Here is a 12,412-nt window from a genome sequence, read left to right as displayed (position 1 = left end):
CTCATTTGGGGATTACTAGATTATTCAACTCGGCTGTGGCTTTCTTTGATTTGGGAAGGCTTAAAGTGATATGTTATGCGACCTGTGGAGTGACGTGACTGAATTTACAGTGCGTTGCTCCCACCACAATCAGATATTTTGATTGGGGGCTTTGTCTTGAGCAGTCGTGGTGTAACACCATACAGAAGGGTGGCGAGGGCTGTGGCTTTGTACACCTTGAGTTTGGTCTGTGCTCTCAGGCTGTGGTTGCTCCACACACATTTGTAGAGTCTGCCGAATGTACTGTTTGCTCATGAGAGCCTATTGTCCACTTCCTTGTCTATTGTGGCATCAAACAAGATGACGCTCCCCAAATAAGTAAATTGCTTGATGGAATTCAGCTCGATTCCCTCGATGACCATGCTTGGTGGTCTATATTCTTCTTGGGGTTCAGGCTGATACGGGTCTTCAGTTTTCTTTAAACTGATTTTTAATCCGAAGAGTTGTGCTGCCTTGGAAAAATGTGTTGTTTATGCGTTGCAGGTCTGACTGACTGTGGGCTAGGAGAGGGCAGTCATCGGCGAAAAGTATTCACAGATGAGTTTTTCTTCTGTCTTTGTGTGAGCCTGAAGACGCCTGAGGTTGAAAAGGTCTCCCTCAGTCTGGAAGCGTACGTAAACTCCCTCCTTAAGGTCTTCCGTTGCCTCCTGCAGCATTATGCTGAAAAAGATGGTGAATAGAGTCAGGACCAGCACACATCCCTGCTTCAAGCCATTGGAGATGCGGAAGGCACTTGAGAGGTCGCTGTTTTGCTTGACTTGTCCGTACTGATTTTCATGAAACCCCTTCACACCGTGGCCAGGAACCTGGGTGGGCATGCAAGTTTTACAAGGATTTTCCAAAGTCCATCTCTGCTCTCAGCACTCAGACCAGTTGTTAAGTTACAGGGTCGCCATGTTGCATGTAAGCTTGTCCTATGATGTGTCGCAGTAGGGCAACCGAGAGCTCAGCAGACGTTTGACTGCTGGCCTGGATTATAGAGCATGGTTACAGGAGAAGGTGAGTCTGCATCTACGGATGGGAGTATAAGAACAAGAAATATGAGGCCTTGAATCAAGAGAATTAACAACATGAAGAATAAAGGTATGCTGAAGGAACTTGAATCAGTGATGTTGATAAGTTGGCCAGAAAACAGGTTCTAATTTCACCAAGTGTGGTTTTCGTAATTTAAAACTGTGAGGTGCATCATCTGCCTCTGTGAATAAAATTGGACACTATCTGTTTCAGCCTCATTGGCCGGTTAATGAGCATAATTTACTACAAAGAGCCTGTGACAAATTAAAGGCAGCCATTTTCATTAGGAAGCAATGAAGCAGTTTGAATAAATAATCTCTCTGGAGGAAGACAAAGCATCACTGTAATGAAAAGTAAATAGGAGGTGATTGAGAGAGCAGCACAGAGATATGGGGCTGAATTTTAACTTGCAGGAGTATGTGGGTTTGGGTATGGCCGGGGGGAGGTTAGAAGTGCGGAAATTGACAGCGCATCAGGAAGCTGGTTGCAAGCTGCCGACTTCCACATTTAACTGCAGTACATTAGGCTGTGCGCGAGCAAACCCCACAGGAGAGGCAGGTTGTCAATTTCAATATGTTAATCGCTCAATTACAGCGATATTAACATGGCTTTTGGAATTTAACTGTGGGCCCACGGGTGCCCCAACCTTCCTGGAACTCGCGAGTGAAAGCAAGGCTAGAGTGCAGTGGCATTTGAGGGGGCTGAATACATGACGGCGAAAGATGCCAGTAAGTACTGAAACCTCATAGTTGCTAGTGTCCGTGACTCAGTTACTAGCACCCTTGCCTCTGAATCACAAGGTTCTGAGTTCAGGTTCCACTCCAGGGCTTGAGCACAAAAATCAAGGCTGACATTCCAGTGCAGTACTGAGGGAGCGCAGCACTGTTGGAGGTGCTGGCTTTCAGATGAGATATTAAACTGCGGCCCCATCTGCTTGGGTGGATGTAAAAGATCCCCTGGCGCTATTTTGAAGAAAAGCAGGGGAGTTATCTCCAGTAATAAAAGCAGAAAGTGCTGGAAATACTCAGCAGGTCTGGCAGCATCTATGGAGAGAGTAACAGAGTTAACGTTTCAGGTCGGTGACCTTTCAGAGCTGCGGCAGCCTATCCTCTGTGATCTCTTCACACCTAGTGAACAGAGGCTGGCTGATTGGAGACGAGGGATACCCAATTGAAACATGGCTGATGAAACTCATGAGGAACCCAAACAACGAGGAGAGATATAATGAAAGCCATGTGACAGCAAATGTGTAATTGAACAAGCCATCAGTATGCTGAAGATGCCTGAACAGATCTGGAAACGATCTTCAATATACACCAGCCAGGGTCTCCAGACACTGCACAGCAGCGAGGTTTGGTCCTGCAGGAGGAATAAGGCGCAGAGCATCGAGCCTCTTTGGAGGATTCTGAGGAAGTGACGGAGATGGAATGTGATGCACCAGCAATGTTGCTCATTACCGTCCAGGATGGCTTTGTTGTTGTGAGGTTCACTTAGGTTCCACCAGTCCACCCATCTGACAGCCACATGCAAAAACTACTCACCGCCCCCCTCTCACCTTCCCCCAACACAACGCAGTCTTGCAAACAACTGAACTTCCCTGTCACAGCCCCCGATTGGTCGGCGTCAATTCGTGTCTGACTAGTCATTACAAGCGAAAAGGCCACTTGCCAGACAGCAACGAAAAATAGGCAACACAGGAAAATGGTGGAAACAAATCATATTTATCTGGCTCAAAAATTAAACAGAAACTTACCAATCTATCATTGTGTAACACATCCACATGCATACCCTTGTGCAACAACAAATCTTTACACTTCGTCTTCCAAGCATTTCTATGTGGTGCAACCCCTGTGGCTTCAGTAGAGACAGAGACATGCTACGCATTCCCCTGCTCTCACGACTCAGATGCTCTTGGCCGATGTCCTCTGGGTTTTGGAGCCAGTAAGGGTTCCACCAAAGACTGCCTCACCTGCACCTGTGGAGGGGCAGACTCGATCATCGGGACAGGAGGCAGCGTGTGGGGTACTGACTGAGGGGACGGCAACGGGTGAGAAGTGGAAGCACTTTGAACTGAATCCCCAATTCCATGTCACCTTTCACCATTAGCTCTCACATGGCCCACCCCGACTTCCCTGCTAGCAATGTGCTGGAGGACACTTTGCTGCAGGGCAATGGGGCAGTGAACAGCAAGGCTAGGGTATCATTCATTCTGTTTAAAGCAACATTGAGCATGCAAGCCACTGGTGAGGGCCAACATGTAATCGTGTGGTTGTTGCGTTTGATATTCCATGCAGTTGGCCACTCTTTCCATGAAGGAAGACATCATCACAAAGCCCTGGGATGTCGTGCCACTTGTGCTTGAAACAGACTCCTCAAATCTCCCTGCAAACATGTACAGCACGGCTGGAACGCCTGCCAGTATATCACACGATTTCTGCTGCTGTTCAAGAAGTATCCTGTTCATTGATGGCCCTCGAGGTTCAGCATCTGCATCCAACTGAGCAGACCTGGGAGTGTCCTGCACTTTTTTACGTGCGCGTTAATAGATTATGGCAGTATAGACAAGGAATACCAGAATACCAGTATACAATTAATAAAAAGACACTGAAGGATATAGCTGAACAAAGAGGCCATGGGTATTGAAATATTTAATTCCCTGTTAGTGCAAATGTAGATAGATTGGGCATTTGTTTTTTATAAATAGAGGAAACGAGTACAATAGGAATGAAGTAATGACAAATTTGAACAGATTTATGGTTCGGCCACATTAGAAAACTCAGCAGTTTTGCGTGTCCCATTATAAGAAGGATGTTAAAATCACAGGGAGTTTTCAGCGTAGCTTCACCAGGATAATGCCAGGGATGGGAAACGATAATTAGGAGGAGAGGCTGGACATATTGGGACTCGTTCTATCAAAGCAGAAAAGACTAAAAGTGATTAATAAATCTTACTTTTTAATTATGAAGGGTTTCAATAGAGTGAATAAGGAAAGATTATTCCTTTTGGCTGGGGACTCTGACAAAAGTCATTAATTTCAAATTGTCACAGTAAGAGAGTTATTGATTGGATGGATTGCCACAGCGAGTGGTTGAGGGAAACACCATTGTATATTTTAAATAAAAATTGGACAAACCTTAAAGCAGGGGAATGGGGTTAGTTTTGGATTCTCTAACAAATAGCCAGCACAGGCACAGTGAGCTGAATAGTATCTGCACTGTATATATTTCAGATTCTATTGTTTAAACCTCACAGAACCTCATTTGCAACCCCTGTGTTATGAAATGCAAGTGTTCGCCGAACTGACCCTGACACAGGCAAATGGGAGGGAGTAGCACCAACCAGAATATCTAATGAGAAATAAAACAAATAAAGGCACATTGCAAGTAGCTTGGTTGGAGGTTCAATAAATGGTTCTGGCATAGTGGAAAACTGCACTGATGATAACACACACTTAGGACAATAGGTCTCACAAAGGTTTGTAGAAAGAAGGAGGTTAGTAAAGAGGGAGACAATGTCAAATGGTAGATGAGCTTGCCTTGAGGGGGCCCATCAAGGGATGTTACTAATGAGGATGCCAAAGGAAATAAAGGTTCAGGTGAAGCCCAGTATGAATGAGCATGATAATACTGAGATGCCCAGCAGTGGATGGGCTGAGGAGAGTATGCAGTAATGAATGGGGCTGGGCGCTGTGTAGCATGATTAGCATGGAATAGTAGTTTTTGAGTTAATAAAAAGAAGAAATGCTGGAAATACACAGCAGGTCTGGCAGCAACTGTGGAGAGAGAAGCAGAGTTAACGTTTCAGGTCTGTGACCCTTCATCAGAACTGGCAGAGGCTAGAAATGTTTTTTTTTTATTTATTCATTCATGGGATGTGGATGTCACTGGCCAGGCCAGCATTTATTACCCATCCCTAATTGCCCTTGAGAAGGTGGTGGTGAGCTGCCTTCTTGAACCGCTGCAGTCCATTTGGGGTAGGAATACCCACAGTGCTGTTAGGAAGGGAGTTACAGGATTTTGACCCAGCGACAGTGAAGGAACGGCGATATAGTTCCAAGTCAGGATGGTGTGTGACTGTGAGGGGAACTTGCAGGTGGTAGTTTTCCCATGTATTTGCTGCCCTTGTCCTTCTAGCTGGTAGAGGTCGTGGGTTTGGAAGGTGCTGTCTAAGGAACCTTGGTGCATTGCTGCAGTGCATCTTGTAGATGGTACACACTGCTGCTACTGTGCGTCGGTGGTGGAGGGAGTGAATGTTTGTAGATGGGGTGCCAATCAAGCAGGCTGCTTTGTCCTGGATGGTGTCGAGCTTCTTGAGTGTTGTTGGAGCGGCAGCCACCCAGGCAAGTGGAGAGTATTCCATCACATTCCTGACTTGTGCCTTGTAGATAGTGGACAGGCTTTGGGGAGTCAGGAGGTGAGTTACTTGCCTCAGGATTCCTAGCCTCTGACCTGCTCTTGTAGCCACGGTATTTATACGGCTACTCCAGTTCAGTTTCTGGTCAATGGTAGCCCCTAGGATGTTGATAGTGGGGGATTCAGCGATGGTAATGCCATTGAATGTCAAGGGGAGATGGTTAGATTCTCTCTTGTTGGAGATGGTCATTGCCTGGCACTTGTGTGGCACGAATGTTACTTGCTACTTATCAGCCCAAGCCTGGATATTGTCCTGCATTTCTACACGGACTGCTTCAGTATTTGAGGAGTCGCGAATGGTGCTGAACATTGTGCAATCATTGTGTGTAAAAGGTTTTAAGCAAGTAAAGCGGGGGGTGGGGCAAGAGATAAGCAAAGAGGAGGTTGATAGGTCAAGGTCACAGAGAATAACTCACCACAAGGTCATGGAGCAAAGGCAAATGGTATGTTAATGGTGTGCTGAAAGTCAAAGCGTTTGTGCAGAGAGGGTGTTAATAGACAGAAAACTGAATAGCCTAGCCCTTGGCACAAACATGAATAAAACAGTGGGTAGGCAATGTGGAAACAAACTAAACAAACCAAAATAAAATGAACACATAAAAAATAAAAAAGAGAAAAAAGAAAAAATAACTAAAAATAAAAAGGGGGCCTGTCATGCTCTGAAATTATTGAACTCAATGTTCAGTCCGGCAGGCTCTAGTGTGCCTAGTCAGTAAATGAGGTGCTATTCCTCGAGCTTGCGTTGATGTTCACTGGAATGCTGCAGCAAGCCCAGGACAGAGATGTGGGCATGAGAGCAAGGGGGAATGTTGAAATGGTCAGCAACCGGAAGCTCGGGGTCCTGCTTGCGGACTGAGCAAAGGTGTTCCACAAAGCGGTCACCCAGTCTGCGTTTGGTCTCCCCAGTGTATAGGGGACCACATTGTGAGCAGCGAATACATATACTAAATTGAAAGAAGTACAAGTAAATTGCTGCTTCACATGAAAGGAGTGTTTGGGGCCTTGGATAGTGAGGTGAGACGAGGTAAATGGGCAAGTATTACACCTCCTGTGATTGCAGGGGAAGGTGCCATGGGAAGGGGACAAGGTGGTGGGGGTAATGGAGGAGTGAACCGGGGTGTCTCGGAGGGAACGATCCCTTCGGAATGCTGACGGGAGGGGTAGGGGAAGATGCTTTTGGTCGTGGCATCACGCTGGAGGTGGCAGAAATGGCGGAGGATGATCCTTTGGATGTGGAGGCTGGTGGGGTGGAAAGTGAGGACAAGGGGAACCCTGTCGCAGTTCTGGGAGAGAGGGGAAGGGGTGAGGGTCGAGGTGCGGGAAATCAGCCGGACACGGTTGAGGGCCCTGTCAACCACAGTGGGGGGGATTCCTCCTCCAGGATGGTTTGAGGGCTCTCCGCTTCTTCCTTGAACAGAGGCCCAACCAGTCCCCATCCACCACCACCCTCCTCCGCCTGGCTGAACTTGTTCTCACACTGGACAACTTCTCCTTCAACTCCACTCACTTCCTTCAAGTAAAAGGTGTTGTTATGGGTACACACATGGGTCCTTTTTATGCCTGTCTTTTTGTGGGATATATCGAACATTCCTTGTTCCAGTCCTACTCAGGCCCCCTCCCCCAACTCTTTTTCCGGTACATTGATGACTGTATCGGTGCCGTTTCCTGCTCCTGCCCCGAACTGGAAAACTTTATCGACTTTGCTTCCAATTTCCACCCTTCTCTCACCCTTCACATGGTCCATCTCCGACACTTCCCTTCCCTTCCTCGACTTCTCTGTCTCCATCTCTGGGGATAGGTTGTCTACTAATATTCATTATAAGCCCACCAACTCCCCCAGCTACCTGGACTACACTTCTTCACACTCTGCCTCCTGTAAGGACTCCATTGCATTCTCCCAGTTTCTCTGTCTCCGACGCATCTACTCTGATGATGCTACCTTCCACGACAGCGCTTCTGCTATGTCTTCCTTTTTCCTCAACCGAGGATTCCCCTCCCCACTGTTGTTGACAGGGCTCTCAACCGTATTTGGCCCATTTCCCGCACCTCTACCCTTCCCCTCCCTCCCAGAACCACGACAGGGTTCCCCTTGTCCTCACTTTCCACCCCATCAGCCTTCACATCCAAAGGATCATCCTCCACCACTTCCGCCACATACAGCGTGATGCCACTATCAAACGCATCTTCCCCTCCCCTCCCCTGTCAGCATTACGAAGGGAGCGTTCCCTCCGTGACACCCCGGTCCACCCCTCCATTACCCCCACTACCTCTTCTCCTTCCCATGGCACGTTCCCATGCAATCGCAGGAGGTGTAATACCTGCCCATTTACCTCCTCTCTGTTCATTATCCAAAGCCCAAAACACTCCTTTCAGGTGAAGCAGCGATTTACTTGTACTTCTTTCAATGTAGTATACTGTATTCGCTGCTCACAATGTGGTCTCCTCTACATTGGGGAGACCAAACGCAGATTGGGTGACCGCTTTGCGGAACACCTCCACTCAGTCCGAAAGCATGACCCCGAGCTTCCTGTTGCTGGCCACTACAACACACCCTCCTGCTCATGCCCACATCTCTGTCCTGGGTTTGCTGCAGTATTCCAGTGAACATCAATGCAAGCTCAAGGAACAGCACCTCATTTACCAATTAGGCACGCTACAGCCTGCCGGACTGAACATTGAGTTCAATCATTTCAGAGCATGACGGACCCCCCTTTTTATTTTTAGTTATTTTTTATTTGTTTATTTTATTTTAGTTTGTTTAGTTTGTTTCTACTGTGCCTACCTACGGTTTTTTTCATGTTTGTGCTTGGGGCCAGGGCTGTTCATTTTTCTGTCCATTAACATCCTCTCTGTACTCATGCTTTGTCTTTCACCACACCATTAACATACAGTTTGCCTTTGTTCCATGACCTTCTGATCAGTTATTCTCTGTGACCTTGTCCGCCCAACACCTTCTCTTTGGTTATCTCTTGCCCCACCCCCGCTTTACTTGCTTAAAACCTTTTACATTTCTAATATTTGCCAGTTCTGAAGAAGGGTCACTGACCTGAAATGTTAACTCTGCTTCTCTCTCCACAGATGCTGCCAGACCGGCTGCGTATTTCCAGCATTTCTTTTTTTTCTTTCAGATTTCCAGCATCTGCAAAGTTTTGCTTTCATTTTAACACCTATAAAGTCCCTGTTTTGGGTGTAAGCCTTCATATGTTCATTAATTTTATATAGAATGTACAGCACAAAAACAGGCCATTCAAAGAACAGTACAGCACAAAAGCAGGCCATTCGGCCCAACAGGTCCATGCCAATGTTTATGCTCAACACAAGCCTCCTCCAACCACCTTCAACTCATTTCAGCAACATATCCTTCCGTTCCCTTCTCTCTCGTGTTTTGCTTGCTTCCCCTTAAATACAAATACACTTTGCCTCACCTACTCAGTGGGTAAAGAAGTCTCTCCTGAATTACTTATTGGATTTATTAGTGACTATCATGTTTATGGCCCCTAGTTCTGGTCTTTCTCACAAGTAGAAACATCTTCTCTACATTTGCCCTCTCTAAACCTTTCGTAATTTTAAAGACCTCTATTAAATTCACCTCTCAACCTTCGCTTTTCTAACAAAAAGAGCCCCAGCCTGTTCAATTTTTTCCTGATGGTTATAATCTCTCTGTTCTGGTATCATCCTTTTATATAATGGACGCAGCAGCTGACAATGCAGGCACAAAAGCATTTCTACATGGAGCTGTACATGTACAGGTTTGCTGCAAGTGAGTTGCCGGTGCTGCACCGGATGGTGCAGCCTCGGATGGTGACTTGGAGACAGACAGTCTCCAATGAGCCCATGCGCCCACATGGTTACTCTGCAGAGTTGCACGTGTGGAAATGTGTTAGAGGTGCTGCACATGTGCAACAATCGTTGTTATTAGTCTCAGTATTTTATAATATGGAGACCAGAACTGTACACAGTACTTTCAGCTTCGATCTCTGAGGGTGAAATTGGTCTTCACCAGTCGTGCAGGAAAACTTCAATCAGGATGAAAATTGGACGCCTTTCCTCTTTACAGATGATGAGTAATTTGCACAGTTCTAGCATTTTCAGCTTTCTTTGTTAAATATTTCCAGCAGTTGTGGTTTTTAAGTTGCTTTGTTTGGGATCTCACAGTAGAGTTTTGATAGTGCACACTAGGGGCTGGATCTTGTTGTCCCACCTGCTTTCACCACCCTCTCAGGCAGTGCATTCCAAACCTTAACCACTCGCTGCATGAAAAAGTTTTTCCTCATGTCACTTTTGGTTCTTTTACCAAATACTTTAAATCTGTGTCCTCTTGTTCTCGATCCTTTCACGAATGGGAACAGTTTCGCTCTATCTACTCTGTGCAGACCTCTCATGATTTTGAATACCTCTTTCAAATCACCTCTCAGTCTCTCCAAGGAAAACAGTCCTAACTTTTTTTTTTTATTTTATTTTATTTTAGAGATACAGCACTGAAACAGGCCCTTCGGCCCACCGAGTCTGTGCCGACCAACAAACACCCATTTATACTAACCCTACAGTAATCCCATATTCCCTACCACCTACCTACACTAGGGGCAATTTACAAAGCCAATTTACCTATCACCTGCAAGTCTTTGGCTGTGGGAGGAAACCGGAGCACCCGGCGAAAACCCACGCGGTCACAGGGAGAACTTGCAAACTCCGCACAGGCATTGAACCCGGGTCCCTGGAGCTGTGAGGCTGCGGTGCTAACCTGGAACCATTCTTGTGAATCTTTTCTGTACTCTGTCCAACACCTTCACATCTTGCTTGAGGTGTGGCACCCAGAACTGGATACAATACTCCAGCAGAGGCCGAGCTAGTGTCTTATACAGGTTCAACATAACCACCTTGCTCTTGTACTCTATGCCCTTATTAATAAAGCCCAGGAACTTTATGCTTTATTAACTGCTCTCTCAACCTGCCCTGCCACCTTCAATGACTTATGCACATATACACCCAGGTCCCTCTGCTCCTGCACCCACTTTAGAATTGTACCCTTTATTTTATATTGTCTCTCTATGTTCTTCCTATCAAAATAAATCATTTCACATTTCTCCACATTGAACTTCATCTGCCACCTGTCCGCCCATTCCACCAACTTGTCTATGTCCTTTTGAAGTTCTACACTATCCTTCTCACGGATCACAATGCTTCCAAGTTTGTATCATCTGCAAACTTTGAAATTGTGCCCTGTACACCAAGGTCTAGGTCATTAATATATATCAGGAAAAGCAAGGGTCCCAACACTGACCGCTGGGGAACTGCACTACAGACCTTTCTCCAGACGGAAAAACACCCATTAACCACTACTCTTTGTTTCCTGTCACTCAGCCAATTTCGTATCTGTGTTGCTCCTGTCCCATTTATTCCATGAGCTGTAACTTTGCTCACAAGTCTGTTGTGTGGCACTGTATCAAATACCTTTTGAAAGTCCATGTACACCACATTAACTGCATTGCACTCATCAACCTTCTCTTGTTACCTCTTCAAAAAGCTCCTGCAAGTTAGTTAAGCATGATTTTCCTTTAAGAAACCCATGCTGGCTTTCTTTAATTAACCTGGATTTGTCCATGTGACTATTAATGTATGTGTGTATATATAATGTATATAGGAGAAGCTGGACACATTATGGATTCAGGTTTACATATATACACAAACACTGTAAAAGCTAATACCCAAGCTGAACCTTGTGTTTCCTTACTTGCCAGTAAATGTAGTGAGTACTGGTGTACAAGTCACTTCCCTATATATAGAGAGGATCTAAAAACCTGCAATAATGTGCAGCGTGTGCAGCAGGATTTACAGATGATGATGCGTAAAGAGATTTAAATACACTCGAATAGAATGAATAGACAGGCAGTAGGGTCAGAATGTGAAGGTAATGTTCACAACCGATCCCACAGTGTGATCCTTCATGCTCAGATTACCCAGGGAGCGTGCATTCACACTTACATCGGATGACATAGAATATGCAGCACAGAAACAGGCCATTTGGCTCAATCCTGACCAAGCATCTAGATCCTGCTCACACCAGTGCTTTGAATCCGCAATTTTTCACTGCTAACTGCACAGTGAGACTTTGTTGAACATATTCTGATCCTGATTATGCTATTTCTCAGAATCTGTATCAAGTATATTTTAGATTTCAAAAATGGGGAAAACATTTGATTTTGTTTGTGATTCTCTAAGTATGAAAATGTGTGAATTGTGCCAGTGTGTCTGTACATGGAGCTTAGATATGGAAATGCTGGAATTGAGAGAGAGATGTGAGGCATAGAGAGAGTTTGCTCCAGAGTCAGTTGGATAGCTGGGGGAATGAAAACCATGGATTTTAATTTCTGGAAGTAGAGCAAATGTTGTAGCTGTGCGTTTTGTCTATTTTCAAGATTAATATGATACATTATGTGGGAGACTGTTCAAACAGATTTTGCTGCCCACGGTTAGCCAAATGGAAATTAGAGCAAATATGTCCTGAGACCAGAGACTAAACAGGTGGTCTTTCGTACTCAATAAGTGAAAGTGTGTCAGACACCGGGTAAGTGATGCTCAGTAACAGCCCTGAGAGACTGCACAAAATTATCATGCAACCACTTCCCATTAATATCCGTCCTTGTTCCAATTTGCTCCTTGATCTCCGAGCTATCTGCCGGAATGAAGTATTCAGGCCCCTGAAGACTGTGCAACCGAAGAAAAAGGAGCCTCTAAGGCAGAGACAGCACATCAGTTCCTGTTGATAGGCAGAGCTGCCTTCTACGCATTCACTTACTGAACAGCTATCAGTGTTCAGTATGTAGCATCTTGGAGGGTGAGTTGGTTATTGCAAAACTGTGTCCTGTAATTATTGCAACCTTTGGTGTCAGCTGTGGCTCAGTGGGTAGCACACTTGTCTCTGCGTCAGAAGCTTGTAGGTTCAAGCA

The sequence above is a fragment of the Heterodontus francisci genome, chromosome 7 (genome assembly GCF_036365525.1).
Source record: "Heterodontus francisci isolate sHetFra1 chromosome 7, sHetFra1.hap1, whole genome shotgun sequence".
Classification (NCBI taxonomy): Eukaryota; Metazoa; Chordata; class Chondrichthyes; order Heterodontiformes; family Heterodontidae; genus Heterodontus; species Heterodontus francisci.
Note: the sequence above shows the minus strand (reverse complement) of the source record.